The 23,714-nt window shown below is 39.0% G+C and overlaps 1 protein-coding gene across 19 annotated transcripts in view; it reads left to right on the forward strand.

The window, feature by feature from the left end:
• Positions 1 to 23,714, forward strand: part of MYT1L (myelin transcription factor 1 like) — a 723,101-nt gene that overhangs the window by 180,488 nt on the left and 518,899 nt on the right. For all 19 annotated transcript variants that reach the window (XM_045294233.1, XM_045294236.1, XM_045294234.1 and 16 more), the window contains exon 3: positions 16,761 to 16,876. The gene's annotated coding sequence lies outside the window, so the exon portion shown is untranslated. The remainder of the gene's footprint in view (positions 1 to 16,760; positions 16,877 to 23,714) is intronic.

Genomic DNA, 23,714 nt, shown 5'->3' on the forward strand with positions numbered 1-23,714 from the left:
TTGCTCTTTGGACATACTCTCACTTCTGCTGTGTCCTCTCAAGAGCTGCTCTTCCCGTCATGTTGTTGGTTTCATTCCCACATGACCATTCTCTTATCTGGCCTTCATCTTCCTCCAAAATTTAGAAGCTGCTCTCTCCTATCTGGATGCTTACTTCCCTCCCTGCATCCCTCACAGGAGCTTCATACTACATTTGTTCCATCCCCATCTAGAATGTTTACACAGTTTTGTTTTCAAAGCATTAATTTGATCCTGTCATTCGCCTGTATGAAAATCAGTAATGGTCTCCCATGTGAATAAAATTTAATCTCCCCACAGGAGTTTATTATCTAAATGTGCCTTTCTCTTACCTATCCCTAAAACTTCCTTCTGTACCTTATCTCATGCTGAAATGAATTGTTCATCGCTTAGATGTGGCTGATTCTTTCCCTCACTATCACAGCAGCATCAGTTCATTCTTTGCCTATCCTGAAGCACCCATTGTCATTGCTAATGTGACACCATTGATTTAGAATTTCAAAATGTATGTAGATACCTCCCTCTCCTGGTCTCAGCGTCTAGCCTCTCTCCATGGCATATTTATTTCTTTGTTTTTACCTGCATGTCACTGTGGGCGGAGCTGGGAGTGCAATGATCTCTCAGAGTGTTTTGGTAGATAGTTAGGGATTCTCAAATGATTTTGCTTCCCCAAAGATTCTTAAGAAATATATTTAACATGAATGCAGCCAAATAGAAGATGCCTCTATTATTATGTGCAAAAGAAGAATTATACCATGGTATAATGATTTGATGAATATGGGCAACAGTAGACATCTAAGCCTGAATATCTTCTAAATTCTGAAGCCATATCTTTTAAATTGCTACTTTGGGGGTTTCCCCTTTATAGGGAACAGAGATTGAGAGTGTGTGTGTGTGTGTGTGTGTGTGTGTGTGTGTGTGTGTGTGTGTGTGAGAGAGAGAGAGAGAGAGAGAGGAGTTGGCTCACACTGTGGGACAATAAACTTAACTCAATTAGCTTCATAGCTGCATGAAATAAATAACTCCATGAATAGTGACTTAAAGAATTAACTCTGTAAGAATTATTTGCATTTTATAAGGCAACATTCTTTAAAATGTTTTCCTACTCAAAAGGATGAGTTTCTAATATTGAAATTGTAGGCCATGTCATAGGTACTAATTTAAATCTGGACTAGAAGCTTTCCTATGCTCTTCAACTAAGATTTAGATTCAGATATCACTAGTGCTTTTCAATTAAGCCTGCGGATTCCAATTTTCCTTGGTGGTAGTCCCCAAAGTGGGATTACATATGGGAATGCAGTAAAATTTTACTCCAAATATTGCAAACAATACTTGGAAGGTGACTTAATACAGTGGATATATCTAAGTGGGCATTCAAGAAAACGGAGTCCTAATCTCAACCGTATGATTGCGGAAAAGTTGAATTTCTGAAAATCAGTTGCCTTTTCTGAAAATAAGTTTACTCTGAAAATAGGGTCAATCATATCCCACTCATTTAGATTATTTTAAGAATTAAGTGAAATAATGAACAAAAAATGCTTTATAATAATAAAAAATGTTTTGTTTTTATTTGTTTCTTTATTTTGTTTTCTTCTCATTTGTAAAAGGAATAGCTGGAAAAAGTACTTGTATACAGAGAAATTTCTCCTTAGTCTGTGCCCTTCATAAGGTTTTATTACAACGTGTCGGTGAACACAGCCCTCCCTGGCACTTCACGACCGGAAGACAAAGCATTGCTGCCCCACAGAACCCATCAGAAGTGAAGGTCTCTAGATATACTCATGCCCTTGATTATTAGGATTTTCTACTTGGGATGTAGGCCCTTGCTTTAAGTAAAAAGTATAACACACTTCAATCACACTGCAATCATAGTGCTTGACAGAGTAATTTGTATAAGATTTAAGAGTAGCACTCACAACTACAATTGTGGCTTCTATTCAAGGATTTCTTGCAAATTTGGTGGCCTTCCATGAGCAGTCAGTAGCAGGATCTTGATGGAAGTTGTTATATGTCTAAAAAGCACAAGGAGAAATATTCGTGTAAGTGTGAGCACATCTAACCACTTACAAACACAACCCCCTACACACATGTATATGCACAGTAACACCTATCTACCTCAACTTATTGCCCCTTGTCACACATATTCATGTTTGAGATAGCACAATTGTTCCAGAGAGAATTTGACTACATACCCTCTCCCTTTGTGAAGCAAGATGCTGACTGTTGTTTGAGTACTGATTGATCAATATATATTTAGGGGACCTAATATGTACTGGGAGGAACTTGGGTGTCATAATGGGTCACACATTGAGCTCCTAACCATGAGGCTGTGGTTCAACCCCAGCTTTCTCCCCACCTCCACTCTGCTGGAGAAAAAGGAAGTCAATATTTACAGCCCCAGAAATCTTAAGGATCAGTTCTACCCAGTACTATAGGGTCTCTAAGTCAGAATTTATTTGATGGCAGTTGATTTAACGCATACTGATTTGCCGTGTTTGAAGTGCTCAGCTACTAACCGAAAAGTCAGTGGTTCAAACCTGTTAGCTGCTTTTTGGAGACCGATGGGAGATCTGCTTCCATGAAGCTATGACCTGGGAAACCCTATGATGCAGTTCTGCTCTGTTCTAAAGGGCCCCCAATGAGGTAGAATCGACACAATGAAAGGGAAGTGTGTATTAAGCTAAGTGCTGGATTGGTGCAAACATCTAAACGGTTAAGAAGTCTAAGTCTACCCAAAAGTGCCTGGGCAGAAAGCCGGGCGACTTACTTTTTTTAAAACGACAGAACCCTATGGAGCCTAATTCTACTCTGAGCACGCTTGAAGTCACAAGGAAGGAGCGTGGACTCAGCAGCAGCTCATTTTCCATTGTTGTTTTTGGCTTGTTTCATTTTAATATGTGCTAGATATTCTGCTTGATAGTACAAGATATGTTTATAATTCAAGAATAAAAAACATTGTAGGTATTGTTGAGAAACTATAGTCTAGTTTGGAAAGTTGTACCAGAATATATTACTTAATTCATTCATTTAGCAAATTTCCTCTCTACTTGCCCCTGATCATATAAAGAAAACAACTGAGTTGAATAGCAATCTTATTAGATAGAATAGAAATGTGCTGAATGCACATGATTTATGATTATATAAATGGATTAGCTAGAAATTGACTATCATAATTCTAACAAATGTAGCCTCTTATTAAAATTGGAGTATTATGGAAAGTCCCTAAAGAGATAAAAATTGGGATTTCAGATGATAGAATTTGTTATTTCAATAGAGAAAGATTGTGTAGAGAAATATGAAAAAAAGTATATTTAACAAAGAAAGTAAAGTAAATAAATGTAACATGTCCTGTAGGATAGTAATGAGAATTAAGATTAAGGTGACCAGAGTTTAACATTGGTAAAGCGGGACACCATTGATAAAACTCATATTCTGGCGAAATAGCCACATCGCAGCCGAAAACCGTATACCCTAGCTTGTCATGCATTCTTTCCAAAAATCTGGACTTTTTTAAAATGCTGCAGGACGCGGGAAGATTTGTTAAAAATTGGGTCTGTCCTGCCAAAAGCGGGATGTCTGGTCACTTAATTAAGATTGAAGAGAAAATTTTAAACATTTTAGAAAGTGTTGGGAGCCAGACTAAGAGGGGGAATAAATAGTTCTAGTTCTGTGCATTACTAGCCCTTATTTGCTAAAATCCTCTCTGAACTTCAGTTTCCTCACCATAAAATGAATATAATTCTACCTCCTTGCAAATTTCTGTGAAAACCACTTTAAACTGTAAAGAAGAGTTATCTATTGCAATAATAATGTTGATTGCTACTATTTGCTGCTGTTCTTGAGTAACCTAGAGCCCTGGGGTACCTTTAGTGATTATGCATTAAGCTGCATTCAGAGAAGTCAGCAGTGTGAAACCACCAGCCCCTTCCAGGGAAAAAGATGCGGCTTGTAAAAAGTTGCAGTATCTGATTTGTAAGGTAGAATTGAGGTCATGATAGTGGGGGGAGGAAGCATCAAAGAACTAGAGGAAAGTTGTTTGTTTCATCGGTGTTATATACTGCACCCTGACTGGTTCATCTCTCCCTGTGACCCCTCTGTAAGGGAATGTCCAATTGTCTCCAGATGGGCATTGGGTCTCCACTCTATGCCCCGCCCCCCATCCCCTTCACTGTGGTATGATTTTGTTCTGGGTCTTAGATGCCTGGTCCCTGATACCATCAACACCTTATGATCACACAGGCTGGTGTGCTTCTTTCGTGTGGGCTTTGTTGCTTCTCAGCTAGATGGTCGCTTGTTTATCTTCAAGCCTTTAAGACCCCAGAGGCTATATCTTTCAATAGTCTGACACCATCAGCTTTCTTCACCACATTTACTTATGCACCCATTTTGTCTTCATTGATCATGTTGGGTGGGTAAGCATCACAGAGTGCCGGATTGTTAGAACAAGGTGTTCTGTGTTGGGGGAGTACTTGAGGCCCAATGTCTATTTGGAACCTTAATTCTTAACAAATAGGTATGAGTACATAGTTCTATTCCCCTCTTGTTTTATATGTATACTTAGACCACACTGCTACAGACAAGAGCCTGCAACACAGGGAATCCAGGATAAATAAACTCCCCCAGAGCCAACAATGAGAGTAGAAATGCCAAGAAGATTAGAGGAAGGTGGGGGGAGAAAGGGAGAACTGACCACAAGGATCAACACATAACCCCCCTCTCATGGGGACGAACAATGGAAACGTGGGTGAGGGGCAATGGAGGACAATGTAAGATATGGAAATAATATTGTAGAACTTATCAAGGGTTCATGAGGGAGGGTGGGTGGAGGATGGAGGGGGAAGAAATGGGGTTGATATCAGGGGCTCAAGTGGGAAGAGAATGTTTGAAAATGATGATGGCAGCATATGTGCAAATGTGCTTGACACACTGGATGAATGTATGGATTGTATAAGAGATGTATGAGCCCCCAATAAGTGTATTTAATAAAAAAATTTTTTTAAAGAGTTGCAGTATCAGAAATACACAGGAAAGGTTCTATCCTGCCCTGTAGGGTCACTATGCCATGAATGGACTCAATGACAGTGATTCAGGTTTTGTTTGGGTTTGTTTGTTTCTTTCTTTCTTTTTCTTTTTTTAGTTGTTTATTTGTTACTGAGTAGAAGTATGGCATAATGAAGCAATGTATTTAATCATTTCTCTCATAGACTGAAAGGGTGGCCTGGACTGGTGGACCAGACGGATTAGGAGAGGAAGATAGGTAAAGAAGTTAAGCAAATTCAGTTTAGGAATAGTTAGCAAAGAAAGAAAAGCAGGTTTGTGCTGCTGATTAATCTGGCTGAAATTTAGTTGAGCATTTACCTGCTGGGAAATGTAATGCCAACAAAATGCAGAACCACTTGACTCACTGTAGGCAAGGGGCACATTCTAATCTGAAATCGTTCTTGGATGGCTGGATCCACTTTGGGGTACAAATTCTGCAGCTACTAGGGGTGCATATCAGAGGATTGCTGTCCTAAATTCATATTCCCAAGAGTTGATATGCTAAATAATGTGTATAAGATGTGACTTGAAGATGTGACAAACATACTGCTATTAGACTAGTGTTAATCCTTGCATCTTATATGCCATGTCTAGAGGTATTCTTCCATATGGCCTGAAGACTAAAGTTTGGTGTTATTGTAAAACAAATAGCTGACATTTGCTCTTACAAACTGGGAATGAGTGAAAGGAATGACAACTAATGTATCTCCAAGCCTTGTCCTGGTCTTATTGTTTTTATAACTTTGGGGAAATTATTTTGCTTTTGAAGAATTCAGTGCTCAAATCTGAAAATGATGGGAGCAAGCTAAATGACCTTCGAGATTCCTTCCAGTTGTAATACACAAGGACGCCAAAGGCTGTTCTGCCTTGTTATGTTAGGTCATGCCTTTGCTTATAAATTCTCACTCTCAACAAGTGGGTAGGCATAAATCTTGACTTGAACCGTTAAAACTTTGTCAGTTAATCCCCCCTCTGAGGCATGCTGCACTTGGTCTAGTTTGTTTTGGTTTGTTTGTTCGTTTGTTCATATTAGGGTGTATCTCAGAGATGATATGTCATTGGGGATTCCCCTCATGAAGTTGTGTTATGTATATTTCTGTACTTTGGTTTATGAAGCCCAGGATTGATGAACCTATAAGGACAGCAAGTAGAGTAAGGATTTCATGGGGGGCAGGGGAGCAGAGGGACAGTTCTTGTAGGGGGGGGTGAGTAAAAGGAAGACAATGTGATGTCAAGGAGTCCAGGAGGAAAAAAAGTTTGGAAATGAATTATGGTAGCAATGTACAATTCTGCTTGATGTGATTGAACTATGAAATGGTATATATATATATATATATTTATATTTATATATATAAACTCCCAATTAATAATATATTTTTAAAGTTTTATATGGGTAGTTATGTTGTTATTACTCTTGTTAGATGACATAGCATCACCCACAATTCATGGAAATCCTTTACACCAGTGGTTCTCAACTTGTGGGTCATGACCTCTTTGGGGGTCGAACGTCCCTTTCACAGGGGTCACCCAATTCACAACAGTATCAAACTTACAGTGATGAAGTAGCAATAAAAATAATGTTATGGTTGAGGGTCACCACAACATGAGGAAGTGTATTAAAGGGTCACAGCATTAGGAAGGTTGAGAACCACTGCTTTAGAGAATAGAATAAAATATTAGCTCTCCTGTACTAACCCATGACCAGTTCTGGACCAGACAATTGTGATCCACATGAAACCCAGTGATGTGTGTGTGTGTGTGTGTGTGTGTGTGTGTGTGTGTGTGTGTGTGTGTGTGTAAAGAGATTTATAACAAGAAATGCCTCATACCGTTGTAGAAATGGTTAAGTCTAGTCCGGTTAAATCCATGAATCAGATGTCATCTGAAGGCTTCTCCTGAGTCCTATAAATGCAGGGGCTGAGATTTTACCTAATACAGGATCCGAATCTAGCAGTAGATGTCCACTAGCTTCCACACACTGCCAATGTACACAAAGAGTAGGCTACCTTCTTAATGAAATCCTCCTCAATCATGTCAAAGCTGTGACTATACTAAGGAGGTCTGTTTGCTCCCCAAATTCTTGGCTGCCTCACAGAAGACCCCTTCATGGAGTTGACCACACTCTGTAAGATCATATCTGTGATATAAAGCATAACTATCCTGGCAGGATTTCAATGATTGATTTCCAAAAGTAGATTCTCCACGTCTTTCTTCCTAGTGGCCTAGACCTGGAAGCTTCACTGTCATCTGTTCAGCATCACAGTGATGTACAAGCCCCAACTGAGGGGTGATTCGTGTTTATGTATAGGGTTATATTGTTATTGTTGGGTGCTGTCCAATAGTTTCCTATTAACAACTATCAAGTATGACAGAGTAAAACTGCCCTATTGGGTTTTCTAGCTGTCCTTAACTTGAATTTGAGATATGTTCAGCTTTGACATGGACTGCTTGGTGGCTCAGTCTGCCTAGGAAAAGACTATAGGAGTCAAAGACAGCCATCTCTATCCTGACACATCATGGATTAGCCTGTGTGGTTTTTTATTTTAATTGTTTCCATTTTTAATTGGCTTATTAAATTATTTTTGTTTAATTTGGGATTTTTAATGAGTATGAATGATCTAATTGGGTTTCAATGTGATTTCCTTGTAGCATTGTTGATTGGTGTGTGAACAGTAAGCCGTTCCCAGGGTCATTTATAAACTGCCCTGCAGAGCAATGATTTCTGGCACAGTTGACGTGGCTTGAAATGGCTATGCAAATGTGGAAATACATATATTTTCATGACCTAAACATACCAACATTTTTTTACAGTAGTAGATACCTTGAACTTTTAAAAGTCGTGTCAGAAGTATAAAGTCATGGTGCTTTTCTTTCTCTTGGTACACACATGTTACATATGTTTGCTTAGGTAGTGCAATATTGAATGATTAAAAGAACTTCAGGTAAAAAGCAAAAGCTCCTCTTGCTTTTTAACAAGTTCTCTACAGACAATTCATTTTTACTGTCCTTCAGGTTATGTCACCATTTTTGTCATCATCATCAGATTATTCTACCCTATTAAATAAACTCTCTGCCCCTAAGTTTCTCATCTAACCTTCCAATATGCTGTGGTCAGTTTGATCCTATGTAATGAAATCTTTGAAAGTGCATAGCACTCCAGGCCAACACACTGTACTGGTTAAGTAAGCTTTTGTTAGGTTCAAAGAGACTTCCAGGGAAGCATTTGGTTTGGAGCTTAAGATTTAAGGATTCTCTCTGGGAAATAGTTTGGGCTGTTCTGCTGGCCTTGGTGAATCCCGAAATCGTTTGGGATCACCCTCTTGAAGTTGTGTTGTATGTTCCTCTGTCTTTCAGTGTATGAAACACAGGACTGATGTGCCTAGAGGGACAACGAGTAGAATAAGGGTTATGGGTGGAGGGGTGGTGTGGGGTGCAGGGTACAGAGGTAAGGGTGGGGGAGGTAAAAAGAAAACAATGTCAAGGAGTCCAGGAGGAAAAACAATGATTGGAAACCAAGTGTGGTAGCAATTGTGCGATTCTGCTTGACATGATTGAACTATGGAATGGTATGATGTGCATTAACTCCCAATTAATAATAAATTAATAAAAATAAAATTATGTTCAATTGTCTCCTCTCTCTAATAAGGATTCATCAATAGAATGTAAGGGCAAAATGGTTAGTAAATGTTAGTGCACAGCATCCAGTTCTTCAGCTCTCATGGCTCAGACAGTAGATATTCATAATGATTTTTTCTTCCCCTTCTGATTGCTGTTGCTCCCTTTTCCTCCGTGAATCAAGAGAAACGGAAACCTCTTGTTGTCACTCTTTGCCAGTTTGTAAACCTGAGGTACTACTCGGTTAACTAGGAGATAGAACGGAAGCACTGAAAAACAGCGTGAGGCCAGTGGTCAGATATCTCATGAGACCCTGACCCTCAACTAGTCTTTAGGAGCACACTTTTGATGGTACTAACTTTCCAATACATAAACCAATTCTATTGTTATTAATAGCATCAGAGCAGTTCACTGTCTGATTTTATCATGGATACTCTAATGTTCCACCTATGATTATTTTAGTTTTGTATTATATACATTACAGCATTAAAATTATATTACTACAGAAATATTTTGTATTTGCGAGTAACACATATTTCTTAGGATAAATACCATGAACTTGAACTGTTAATGAGTGGTGGTTGTTGTTAAATGCTCTCAAGTCCATTCCAACCCACCATGACCCTCTGCCCAGCAGAACGAAACACTGCCTGGTCCTGAACCCTCCTCCCAGCTGGTTGCATGGTTGAGCCCATTGCTGCAGCCACCGTGTCATTCCATCTTGTTGAGAGCCTTCTCGTTACTGCCTTTCTTCTTTCCATGCATGATGTCCTTCCCCAGGGACTCGTGTCTCTTGACAGCATGTTCCAAGGATGTTCACACTACATCGTTTAAAGAGTATACTTATTTAACATTTTCATCCACACTGACATATTTTAACACAAGGTTATTCAAATCTTCATTCATATGAGGCTGCAATAAAGTTCAGTGTGCCCCATCATCACCTGCACCTCATAGGTCTCAGATGTCCTTTTTTTCTGCATTAAGCGTCTGCCTCAACTCAACCCAACTTCTCAGCAGTGGAATCACCTAGTGTATGATCTAGTTGAAAGAACAAGTAGAATAATAGGAGATGCAGGTGCAAACTACAGGGATTAGTGCATTATGGCAAACAGTGTTATTTGTCGTTTTACCTTTCATCAATGAAATAACAGGAAGCCTCTTCCACTATCTGGTGGAGTGAAATTTCTCTATATGACACTTGTACCAAAGTCTTTATAATTCCCACTGAAGGAGTGGGTGGGACTACGCAAATAGGAATGTACCACTAATAGAGGGGATTGGTCATTTTTCATTAAGACCCCTTAGTTAAAAGGATGATCCAAATTTGAAGCAGTAGCAGAAGAGAGAAAGCATGAGGATCTTAGTAGAGAATGTTCAAGATTTCCTTCTGAACTGATGCAGGGAACCGAGAGCAGATACATCACAGGCTGTGGGAAGTCGACTGAGGGGAATAGTGCAGATACTAAGGAGTTCTTTCGCCTTGTCTGGTCCCCCACTACAGAATTGTAGGATAGATAGAGGTACTGGTGGGATGACTTCCTGATCCACGGAGGCAAAGGCAAAGGGACATGTTGCTAAGATGCTGAGAACAGGCAAGAAATTCAACTGCTGGCTGAGAAAACCCAATGAGTGTATCCTTCCTATTTGCTGATTCTGACTTGTGGTGACCTATTCACAACCCTAACAGCAAACAAAGAAAACCAAACTCACTGCTATTGAGTCAATTCTGCTCACTAGCAACCCTCCAGGACGGAGTAGAACTGCCCCTGGGTGTTTCTAAGACGGTAGTTCCTTATGGGAGCAGGAAAGTTTCATTATGCGTTGCTTGTGAGTTCTGTGGAGCCATTGCAACAGAGATGCAAGGTGGCACGGGAGCAAGAGTTCCTGTCAGAAGAGATAAAGCTGGCCAGACCGTGGAGGTTTGTCTGACTGCGCCCTTTGACATTAGGGAATCCAGAGAAGGTCAGGGATGTTCACCAGCTTTGCCATTTATTATGAACCATTGAAATGAGACTCAGTGAAAATTTGGAGTGATGTGTGGTGGCCTCATTTAAAATGCATTTTCTGTTCTTAAGAAAGAGGTTCTGTTCTTACTGTGGAGTTTTAGGTAGACTTTTGTCAGGTTATGTCTGGCTCTTATTGTTCAGTATTATTAGTCTGAAGAAGCAGCTCTGTCAAAATATGCCCTTCATTTTTATAACCAGTATCACACAAAATTTGGAGGAGGTAGGGGATAAAAAACAGTAAAAAACACAGGTTTTTCCTCGTGGTTAAACCTGCAACACTGTCACATTGCAAAAAAAGTCAAAATGGATGGGTCATGGAAGAAAAACCTTAATGAAATACTGATTTTTAAAATCTTAGGGAAACAAGGCTGGCAGCGAGCAAAGGTACCCAGTGTTGGTGTTGCTGTTGGTGTCAGTGAACATTCTGTTGTCTCTGACTCATGGTGATCTCATGTCAAAGAGAGTAGTGTTGCTTGGTCCTGGGACACCATCAAGATCAGTGAGGGGGTACACTCACTTTCGTATTTGGATGCCTTACCACCTAGAAAACTCATCTGTTAGCATAATATTGGACAATTTTATATAATCTACACCTCACAACATGCAAAGTGAAACTGCCAAAGTCAAAGGTATCGGGGCATGTCCTGGGGAGGAGGGAAGCTTGACCTTTAGTGGTGCCGGTCAGCAGCTCCCCTGAGGAAGAAACGCATTTGCAGAGCAATTCCTCGTTCCCCTCACCCAAAGTTCAAAACTGTACATGTGCACTTGCTGCTTAATCAAAGTTACAAAGATTTGAGCTAGTTCACAAAATGAGAATGTCAGATTACTGTGCACATTCATATCAAATGTTATTCAAAGCATGAGGAAACCTAGGTAAAGTATTTGTTAGCCAAAGGAAATATTTCAGTTACTCATCCGAGTCTATCATTCTCAGGTAGTGAACTTAACACTCGGAAAGCAGTTGAATGAATCTCAAGATGTCCTCATTGACATTGACTGGGATGGTGCTGCTAATTCAAGAACAATGAATATTGTTCTTGTGGCCATAATAATATTAATGAAATTAATATTTTAACTATTATATTAGTATATAAAAAATGAATAATCCAAATGTATATGCTACCTGCTTGAGGGGGGGAGAAGAAAATGAGATGCAGTTTCAGAAAGTTAGAATAATAAGAGCCAGCTTGTCCTAACTAGCTCTTTTATTTATTTATTTTAATAATTAAACCATTTTATTGGGGACTTGTACAACTCTTATCACAATACACATATACATTCACGGTGTCAAGTAATTTTGTACATTTATTTCCCTCATCATTCTAAAAATATTTGCTTCTAGTTGTGCCCCTGGTATTTGCTCCTCATTTTTCCCCTCCCACCCTGATGAACCCTCGATAATTTATAAATTATTGTTATTTTGTCATATCTTACACCATCCAACGTTGCTATGCACCCACTTCTCTGTTGTCCTTCCCCCAGAGAGGAGGTTATATGTAGATCCTTGTAATCTGTTCCCCCTTTCTCCCTCCCCTGACCTCCACCCTCCCGGTATCATCAGTCTCACCACTGGTCCTTAGGGGTTCATCTCTCCTGAGTTCCCTGTCTTTCCAGTTCCTATTTGTACCAGTGTACATCCTTTGGTCCAGCCATACTTGTAAGGTAGAATTGGGATCATGATAGTGGGAGGAAGGAAGCATTCAAGAACTAGAGGAAAATTGTATGTTTCATCATTGCTTCGCTGCACCCTGACTGGCTCATCTACTCCCCGTGACTCTTCTGTAAGGGGATGTCCAATTACCCACAGTTGGACCCTGGGTCCCCACTCTGCACTCTCCCTCATTCACAATGCCATGATTTTTTGGTCTTTGATGCCTGATACCTGATCCCTTCTCACAGGCTGGTGTGCTTCTTCCATGTGGGCTTTGTTGTTTCTCAACTCGATGACTGCCTATTTATCTTCAAACCTTTAAGACCCCAGACACTATATCGTTTGATAGCCGAGCACCATCAGCTTTCTTCACCTCATTTTCTTGGGCACCTGTTGTCTTCAGCGATCTTGCCAGGGAGGTGAGCATCTTAGACTGCCGAATTGTTAGAATAAAGTGTTCTTGTGTTGAGGGAGTACTTGAGTAGGGGCCCATTGTCCATCTGTTTCCTTATTACTAAACCTATAAATAAACGTACATAGATAAATTTCCCCCTCATCGTATATACATATATTTACTTCTGTATATGCCTGTATTTAGAGCTCTATAAATGCCCTTTGCCTCTTAGTTCTTTCCTCAACTGTCATCTCGTTGGTCTCTCTTCCAGCTTGTTTATTCCACCTATCCCTTCAAGGTAGACATGCAGCAACAACAATATGCACCAACACAAGACCAAGTAGAATGAAGCAACAATAGAAAATAAAACAATAGCTACAACAACAACAACACGAAAACCCTATAAATAGTTCAAGGTCTATTTGTTGTCCTTTACAAATGCTTTCCAATCGAGTCTGATGGGGTGCCATGCCCTGGCCCCACATTCTTCCCCAGCATTCCCTGGGTACTTCATTGCTCTGCTCCCCCCACTGCTCTGCTGCAGGCCACCAGTGGCTGGCTTCAGTGTAGTGGGCTCAGGGTGGGTTAGTGTTGTCCCCCATGGTGCTATGGGACTGTGAGGAAGGCTGTTTCCCATAATCAGGCTGGCCCTGTGGTTGTCTCTGTGCATACGTTTACTGGGGTCGCTTACATCTCTTATCACAATCCATACATTCATCCAGTGTGTCAAGCACATTTGTACATATGTTGCCATCATCATTTTCAAAGCATTTTCCTTCTAGTTGAGCCCTTGGTATCAGCTCCACATTTTTCTCCATCCCTCCTCTGGCTACCCTCCCTGATGGACCCTTGATAAGTTATAGATTATTATTTTCATATCTTACATCATCCTGTGTCACCCTTCACCCACTTTTCTGTTGTTCATCCACTGGGAGGGGTTTATATATTGATCCTTGTACTCAATTCCCCCTTTTGCCCCCCACCTTCCCCTTTTCCTCCTGGTATCTCTATTCTCATTTTTGGTCCTGAAGGGTTTATCTATCCTGGATTTCCGGTGTTGTGGGCTGGTATCTGTAGCAGTGTGCATGTTCTGGTCTAATCTGATTTGTAAGGTAGGATTGAGGTCATGATAGTGGCGGGGGGAGGAAGCATTAAAGAACTAGAGGAAAGTTGCATGTTTAATTGACACTACAATGCACCTTGACTGGGTCGTGAGGAAACGTCCATTTGTCTATAGATGGGCTTTCGGTCTCCAATCCTCGCCCCTCTCCCCTCTTTCACATTGCTATGATTTTCTTTTAGGTCTTAGATGCCTGATACCTTATCCCATTGACATCTCATGATCACACAGACTGGTCTACTTCTTCCATGTGTGCTTTGTTGCTTCTCACCTTCAAAGGCTTGTTTATCTTCAAGCCTTTAAGACCCCAGATGATATATCTTTGAATAGCCAGGGACCATCAGCTTTCTTCACCACATTTGCTTATGCACCCATTTTGTCTTCAACAATCTTGAAGGGAAGGTGAGCATCACAGAATGCCAGAATGTCAGAACAAAGTGTTCTTGTGTTGGGGGATTACTTGAGTAGAGATCCAATGTCCATCTGCTACCTTAATTCTTAACATATAGATATAAGTACATAGATCTATTTCCCTCTCATTATATAAAAATATATTTACATATGTACATATCTCTATGTAGACTTCTATGAATGTCCTTTGCCTCCTGGTTCTTTCTTCTATTTTCTTTTACTTTCCTTTTGTCCCATGTGTGGCCTTCATTTGGGTTTAGTAATTCCTTGTTGCCTTGATTAAACCCCACTAGGCATCCTACGCCCTTCTCTCCATTGATTTTAATTCACTTGTTGTCTCCTTGTCCCTGGGTTGGTTGCCAGCCTCCTGCCCCCCGCCATCCCCAGAGCTGTCAGTTCTGTTGTTTTCATCCATGAATTATTTATCCTACCTGTCTTATCTAGACAGACCTGCAGAGACGTTAATAAGCGCAAAAACCAGGCAAAGCTAAATAAAACAACAAAGCTAAACAACCAACAAAACAATAACAAAAACAAAAAACAAAATAAGAACAGCAAAAAGGAAGCCAATGACAAAAAAAGGAAAAGCCTATAAATTGTTCCAGGTCTGTTTGTTAAACTTTAGGAATGTTTTCCTGTCAAATCTGATGTGGTGCCACACTCTGTCTCCAAAGTCTATTTTTGATATTCCCCGGGGAGTTCATCACTTTGCTCCCCTTGCTGCTCTGTTACATGCCCTTGGTGTTTTGCCTCAGTGTGATGGGGTCAGATTGGGCACAATTCCCATATAGTGTCTCCAGTGTTACTAACTAGCTCTTAAACCACACATTTGTCTGCATTAACACTTGTGCTGAAAATCAGTAGGATATAGATATAGATTATGCTGCTGTATTATTTTTCTCTCTACATCTTGAAAGGGGTTAGACTAAGCATTCTGACGTTTACTGATCAAGGAACAAGGCTAAAGACAAAAAGAGAATCCGCTGATCATCCTGGATGTGCACTCTCTTCAGATTCTAGGGTAAGCTAGGTGACGTAGCTGACCAGGGAAAGTTTGAGCACATTTGCCTTTGTCACATAAGACAGTGGAAAAAATACTGTAAATATAGGAACAGTTAGTAGGAGAAGTCTGTCTGTGTGTGTTTGTTTTGGGGTATTGGTGGATAGATAGGCTCACAGAACTCTCATTCTCAGAAGAAATCTGATGTAACATGCTCCTGTATCTAATGTTTCAAATTAGAATTGAAGGTAAAAGCTTCATACATTTAGAAGTGTCACAAAATAATTCCAAATTATGGATCTATATTTTGACACAAAATAAAACTTTTGACCTTGACTTCTCTGAGTAATTTGAAAATATATCTTGTTCGGTATGCATGTTTCTGAATTATTCCATTCTTTAGGTCTTTGATTTAGTAAATTCTTATTACGAAAAATAGTAAACTGTGAATGGCTGCATTTTAAAAGCTTCCTAGGTATTTCCTAGGAAATTGCATGTGATCTTACGTCCATTCCCACTTCCTTAGCACTCTGAACATTTTCTTTATTGCACGATAACATTCAAGGAGCCAAGGACAGTACCTTTTAGAGGATTTATGGTAATGCTGCTGGATGAAACGGATCATAAAGAGCGTGGAGAGCCCCTAAGGGTCTCTTCATTTTCCTGACACACTCCACTGCCGCCCATTAACACTTTGTCTCCTATAGCCGTAGACTCAAGTTAATGAGGGTTTTGAATTTGGAGGTCTGTACCAGAAACAACAGCTTCAACAAACGAGGCACCCAGCTCTCTTTTTCCAGTGCATCTTTTTCTTTCTTTCTTTTTTAACTGAATGATTTCTATCTTTAAAGTCATCTGGGTACTTTCTCTCTCTCTTCCTCTCTCTCTCTCTTAATTGGAATGGTCTGTTTTTCCTGATATTAATCCAAAACATGGCAGAAAATCTAGATAGACAGCTGTTAAATAGGTCTACATAGTCTTAATGTAGATAAATTCATATGTTGTGATTGTTTCACTAAAATAATAGTGAGTTGACATTAGAAAACACCATTGTCTTCGGCCATGGTTATATTTTGTTATTAATGAAATCATATAATTTCCAATAAGTAGTTAACTATCTAGAGCATTTCTCAAGCATTAAGCTGTTTGTTAATTGTATTAAACTACTAAACATGACAATATTCTTACACATTGACCGGTAATTCATCAACCTAAATACAAAGTGCACTTCAAATCCAAGGTACTTACAACCATTAAATACCTTGGGTTTCCAAGTAAATTCTCTAAATGTTTGAAAGCATTCTCTTCTTATCTATTATAAGCTTTCATATCAGTATTACTGAACAAAAACATTTCCCATTATTCTTAATTACCTAATACCTATTCTTGGTTGCCTATTTTTAAACGTAATCCTTTGTTGTAAATATAATAGCGTAAAGGAGTTTTGTTTTTTTAGTTTCTCCTTCATTTAGTTATTTTACTTCTGATATTTTATCTTTTAGAATATGAACTTGAAGAAAAACTGGTGAAGTCACAGCAAGTGGGCATTTGTGAACTCAGACAGACTGAACAAGCAAAATTGAGTCCAAAGAGTGCCTACCCCACTCAATAAATTCAGGTACACCTACCTTAACCTAGTACTCTCTAGAGATTACAAACAGGTGTTCATTTCCTCCCATGGTTTTCGCTGCTCTGACTAACCCTGATCTTAGCTGCCTGGTGCTTCATGGCTTCTGGGAGGCAGTTAAAAGTTTTGTTGTGCATCTTCCCCAAACAGACAATTCATGCTAAAGGAGTTGTTTGCAGTTAAATTAGATGATGCATACATTGCTCTCACTACTAAAGTTATATAGGGCAGGAAAGAATGTTTGCATGTTTGTGGATGCTGTGAAGAGTTCTTGGGATTGCCAAATGGGAAGAGATCCTACTGATGGCCCTCAAAGTGCCACGATTCCTTTCAAATCATTGCAAATTCTACACATGCTACAGACGCTAACTGGTTAGTGACGTTTACTAATTCTGGTTTGGGATGATTGTATCAAATGGTTGCGACTGCGGCAACACATCCTTTAAGAAATAGCATAGACTAGATGTGGCATGACGGCAAGGCGACTGAAATCTCAGACCTACAATGAGTCCGCTTCTGTCAGTGAGGATAAACCTGACATCAGACGCCAATACCCCCATTAAGGGGTACATTTTACATATATGCCTTTGCTGAAGAAAGATAAGAAGATTCTGGTAAAATAGTAATTTCTCGGGGAGCTGTATGAAGAAAGCTTTAGCATGCCTTTTAAGGTTCACTGTGCAATAGCAATTTATTTGTCTGCCGACTATCCCATTTTCTTGTCTGATAATAGAACTACTTACCAATACATGGAAATGAGAGTCTGGGATTGTCTTCCATATGCTGCAACCTTGTGGGTGCCGCATGCTTTAAGAGCTTTCTGAACTGGTATAATAGGTCACAGTTGTTCTAATTATTTTCCCGTCTATAGCCTGAGCACTTTCTCTGAGAAATCCTCTGCCCTCATTGTGTGGTTCAGAGCAGGCATTATGGCTAATTGTACTTTTCCCTAGGTTGCAAAAATTAAAAAACAGCACACCCAAACAAAAACCTATTCACATTGAGTATTAAGAAATATGTGCTCGACTTTCAAATCAGCTGTTTTCTGAATTGCTTAAGGGGGTTTCCAAAATTCATGGAAAAATAGAATGTAAAGATAAAGGAATTTTTCCATGAACTTTGCAAAGTCCCATTATAGGTAATGGATACACATAGACTGTTGTGTTTTGTCTAATGTCATTGAATTTTATTTTGTTATAGAATATGTATATGAATATTTCATATAGGTCTAATTCTTAAATGGGGGGTTATTGAATGGGCAATCCTAGAATAAGTTTAAGTGTTTCTTTACATTTAAATAAGGAGGAGCAATGTAGTTTAAATCGCACCATGAATTTAACGAAAATAAATAAGCAAGTTTTGAGAGAGAAGTACATGTTTATGCTTGATGGACTTGGACTTCACTTTTGAGGCAAACATTCTAATTTGAGTGCTGTACATTTTCAAAAAGAATAAGATGGACTGTTTGAAGAAGAAAGAGAGATATCGTGATTCTGGAAGGCCTTGGTCTCTTTCTGCAGTGGGTGGTTTCACGGTAAGCACAAACTACTAACAAAAGCTTGGAGGCTCATATCCCCCGAGGCACCGAGAAAAGGGTTTGGGCTACTTCTGAAAAATTACAATCGCTCTAAACCCTCTGGAGCATCGTTCTTCTTTGGCACATAGGGGTCACCATAAAGTTGAATTAACTCAAATGCAACTGGTTCACTCTCTGTCCTGCCCTCTGTCCCTTTAACGCATCTGTTCTCTTGCCCCCATTGCTGTAACTCCAGGAAGGCCTCTGCGTAAAAAGACTTGGTGTGTCAGAGATGACGTTAGGTGCCTTTATGCTTTCCAAAGATCTGCAAACAAATGATCATTAACAGCTACATGGACAGCTTGTATAGAAAACATTTCACATGTATGCTTTCATTTAATCATTGCTACATGTCAACACATAGTTTACTTTTAAAGCTTTGCAATAAATATACTGAAATGTCAACATAAGATAGATAAACAAAAGCAAAAAATTTCTACATTTATGCTTTGTGTTTTGGTCTCTGTTTTTTTCTTAATGCATCATTTATTCCTTTAAAGGTTAAAGTGAGGCTTTTGAAAGAAAATTCATATTTATTCACAATATGGATGTTATAAATACTTTAGTGCATGAAGGATGAAATAAAATGTTATAAATTAAACACTAAATATTAGCAGATTATCACTATAAAATAGAAATAATAATGAATTATAATCATAACTCTGAGAGCAAAAGATAAATATTCACATGATCATCCATAAAATGGCAATTTGGGAATCATGATATTACACTGATCAGGATGGTTGAAAATATCTTATGAAGGCACACACAGATTTTAAGCACGGGGAGCTATGACGTCTCTGCATCAACTACTCAAATCTGCCATTCTCTCATAAAATAGCCACAGCCAACATGTAAACCAATGGACCCGCTTGTGTTGCAATAAAACTTTATTAAAGAAAACAAAACAAAAGTGCATGGCTTGCGCCTGTGCACTGTTATTGGGCAACCCATGAAATGGACCAAAACTTAGAGCTCCCAAATGGAAAGCGCAAATCGTCTTCCTGCTTTGTATTTCGGTACTTGCAAATATCACACAGTAAATTATTGTTCTAAAATTATTGTTCATGGACAGGATGTTCTACAGACCAGTCCTTTGTGAGGGCATGAGGTGGCAAACCAGATGGGTCTTGACCAGAAGTTGCCACCATGTCTGAAATGAGGCTACCGGAAACAGTTATGTTCTAACTGTGGGAGTCAGGGTAGAATTCAGAAGACCCTTGAGATTTAAAGAGGATCAAAAGCATCTAGTATTTTCAAGGCTACATCTCTCTGCCTTGAAATATAATCTCTGCCAAAAAATATAATCTTTAAATCATCCTGAAATTGTGTGGGATATAATCTCACATTCAAACCAATACCAAGGTATTTTTATACACAGGAGAAATTATGTCTATAGAAGCCCAGGTACCAAAGTGAGAATCTGTTGTGTCGAACAGCAAGGAGAAGGAATGCTGGTAAACAGACTCTCTGGATGGCACTGAGTGTTAAGTGTTCTAAGATAGGCCTGCTGATCTTCAGAAATACCACAGACTAGGAGCCCTGTGCACCTGTTCTGCTCGCCACACGTGGGGTTACTATGTGTTTAAATCAACTTGATAGTAAAAAACAACAGCAACAACAATGCTAATAATTAATGCACCAGGGTAGAGACTACCATACCTGATTTTCCTGTAGAATTCCCGGTGAGTTTTTGCCACCAACCTTTTGGTAGCAGTCAAGATCTTTGACCACTGAACCACTAGAGCCCTTCAATCTTTGCTGTTTAAACTAGAACTTATTTGGTTTGAAGAAGAGACCAGAATAATGTTTTTATTTTAAGGTTTAAAGATTATCTCAAGGCAATAGTTTCAGGGTTTTACCCACCCTCATAGCTCCAGAAAAAGTGAATTTTATGAGTATGTAAAATTCTATTTTGCAATTTCTTCCATTTGCTCAGGTTTATTTTTTTCAACAGTTTTATTGGCAAGTAATTTAGATATCATATATGTCAATAGTTAAATCATTTGATCATATCAAGGAGAATTGTTCAATCACCCCCACATCAATTTTAGAGCACCTCCCACCATGGTTAAATCACCTTGAAGATGATTTATTCAATCACAATTCATTCTAGTGCTCCCTCCAACCTCCTGTCTTCATTACTTACTCCTGAAATCTCCCCTTCCCTGTATTCCCTATATCCCCATGTATCAGTTGTTAATATTACATATCCACTCCTCCTGTGCTTCACAGCTGGAAGACCCAACAGGGGCGAAAACGTGCTAAGGTGGTAAGGGCAAGAGCATAATAGTATACAGACAAAATTACTGATACTGTGTAAGGAGGAAAATGCCCCCAACTATATTCAAGAAGCTGGGGAAGAGATTTCTGGCAGGGAACCAATAAGAGATATTTGTACCCGGAACGAACTCCGGTTGTGTCTGTAGTGGAGACTCTTGCCTGTGGCTTGGGTGGATCTGCCCCGTGGCTCAGTCTGACTGGGTCCTCTGCACATGGGGCGGGGCTTTCGCTCCACAAATTGGGAGTTCATAAATTGTTCTCTGATGCTTTTCTCCCAAGCATATTTGAGTTTTGTCATTGTCATCTTTGGATCCCACAAGCTGCTGTGCTTCCTGACCATTCGAAGTCACCTATTTATAAAGTTGAGTGTTCCTTACCCACTATTTCTTTCTGGCACATACAGAATAGAATTTTAACCAATATTTAGATTGGTAAATGGTTATTTTCACATGTATTTTAGAAACAAAATGCATTTTAAAATGAGTGATTGCAAATGTTTGACATTTGAAACGTATTAAACATATGTATGTTTAATTTTGTGCACTTATTGATGTGGCAGGTATTAACAGGAACAAAAATGGCATTATAGAATCTTGTTTAAAGCTGTTAATGTTTAACTATTTAAGCGCCAGACCCACATACCAATAAATAAATCAATAAAGACATATTAAAATAAAAACTAAAACATATTAAAAATAAAAACCTATTAGAATAATATATTGATGCCTTTGATGGTTTCTTGAAGGGGATGTTGGGGGAGGTGGGGGTCAGGTGGAGAATTGATGATGACAGATATGGACGCAGTAAACGTTCTAAAGTTGACTGTGGAGATAATTGTAGATCTTTTAATAATATCATTTGATGATACATGATTGGAATTGAACTATTCAATTGTATAATATGTTCAATATATACCAGTAAAACGATTTAAAAATTTAAACATAAGTATATATGCAGTAGATATGTAACAAGTAACAAATTACCCCATGGCCCCAAAAGGAGACTTTTCATGCGCCTGAAGAAAGCATCTGAGGGTCACGGACACAAATGCCGGCTCTGAGACCCCAAGGAAAACGCCTGTACGTTTTCAGATGGGCATGAAGATTTCAGGCACAGGAAATACCCGGCAAAGACATAGCAGTTTAAGCAGAGAAAACAGCAGTGGAGAGTAAGCCGTGCACTGAGAAGTTCAGTTTAGATTCTATAGACAATGAAGGACCTTTGGTGATTTAAACAAAAGGAAAACATGGTCAGATTTTATTTTTAGCACAGCTCTTGAAAACAAATAGACTTATAATATTGTAGAAGTTATACATTCAATCTCTCTGAAGCTCCTTTTTTCCCCATCTGTAAATTAGAGGGGGTAAGTTCCACTTCCTAGGCTGTTGAGAATTACATAAAATAATGCAGATAAAATACAGCACAGTGGCTAGTAAGCAGCTCAAATGCTAAATTATACTTACTCTTATTATTATTCATAAAGAACTGAGACATATTTGCTTAGCCATAAAAGTAAGGCCGAAGTAATCTGATCTGCATGTATGTTATGTTTATGCTATTCAAATCAAAGTGCCTTCACTTACTATGCACTTGCATTAAAAAAGAAAAATCAAGACACAATGTACTCTTATAGAAATCTTCCAAGAATATTGTATTAAGGGAAAAAGTATGAGGCATAAGAGAAACAAAACTATGAATACATGCACATATTTCTACTTATGTTTTTATTTTCAAAATTCTAGAAGGATAAATAAGAAGATAATCGAATTGTTCATCAGTTTAGAAGTTTGAGAGATAAAAATAAAATATTCAGAAGGAGAAATTAAATTGATATTGTTTATTCATGTAATATTCTGATGGTTCATATATATGTACTTCTTATGAAAATGTTTAAGGTAAAATATTTATTTTAAATAATGCCTAATTTGTTTTAAAGACCCTGTGTGTGTTGTGTCGAAAAGGCATCCTTAGTTCACTGTTTAGCAAAGGAACAAGCTCAGGCTCAGTCTAAATCATGTGATCAGAGTCACACAGCCTGTAATGAGAACGTTGAATCTTAAATTCACATTTTGCTGTGTTCTTTCTCTTTGCAATGCTTACAGTAGTGCTTTCAGAACTGTATTTGGCATTATTGGTGTTTATAAATATTATTTGATATACATGATTGGGATTGGATACATGAGTTAAGGAATAAATAGATAAAAATGGTGGTGACAGTGGAAGCAGAACAAACACTTGGGAAGGTGCTCTTTAATGCAGCAGTGAGAGGGAGCGGGGAGCTAGGACAGGACGAAGACAGGATGGGGAGTGAAGGGAGAGAGGGAAGAAATGAGAGGTCAAGGAAAGGAGAGCAGTAGGGAGGGAGGTTGAGAATCAGGAGGGAGGGAGGGAGGAAGGGAGATTGGAGGGAGGGAGGGAGGAAAAGGAAGAGAGGAAAGAAAAGCAGGAAGGAGGCAGTGAAGAAGTTCAATCAGGAAGACAGAAGAAGACAGGAAATAAATAGGGGGAAAAGAAGAAATTAAGGAAAGAAATGAAGGAAATTATATGATTATATGTAATAAGCACTATTGTCTTTTAATAACGTTCATTTTCTCATGGTACTTAAATTTCTTATGTATTCTCCTTTCTAAAATATTTTCACTTAAATTTTGATTTATAACCTAAGGATTCATACCATTGCTCAGTCACCATTTTTTTTTTTAAGCAAAAGGGAAGAAATGTATTGGAGCCCATACAGGAAACCCTAGAGGGCCCAGCACACCCTACTGTGCAGGCATGCCCAGCATAGGGTCACCCCATTCACTGTACCCCCATGTCTGAGAGGGACTCCCCTTGAGCTGAGCCCCAAAGCCCCAGGACTGGCTTGGAGTGGGGATGATCAGTCACTTATTAAAATAGAGTTATATTTTCCTTTTTCCTTTTTCCCCCCTCCCCCTCCCTTCCTCTGCCCCCCTCCCCCATGCACCCTTG

Source organism: Echinops telfairi, unplaced genomic scaffold, assembly GCF_000313985.2.
Source record: "Echinops telfairi isolate 266 unplaced genomic scaffold, ASM31398v2 ScPeMD7_3509;HRSCAF=4178, whole genome shotgun sequence".
NCBI lineage: Eukaryota > Metazoa > Chordata > Mammalia > Afrosoricida > Tenrecidae > Echinops > Echinops telfairi.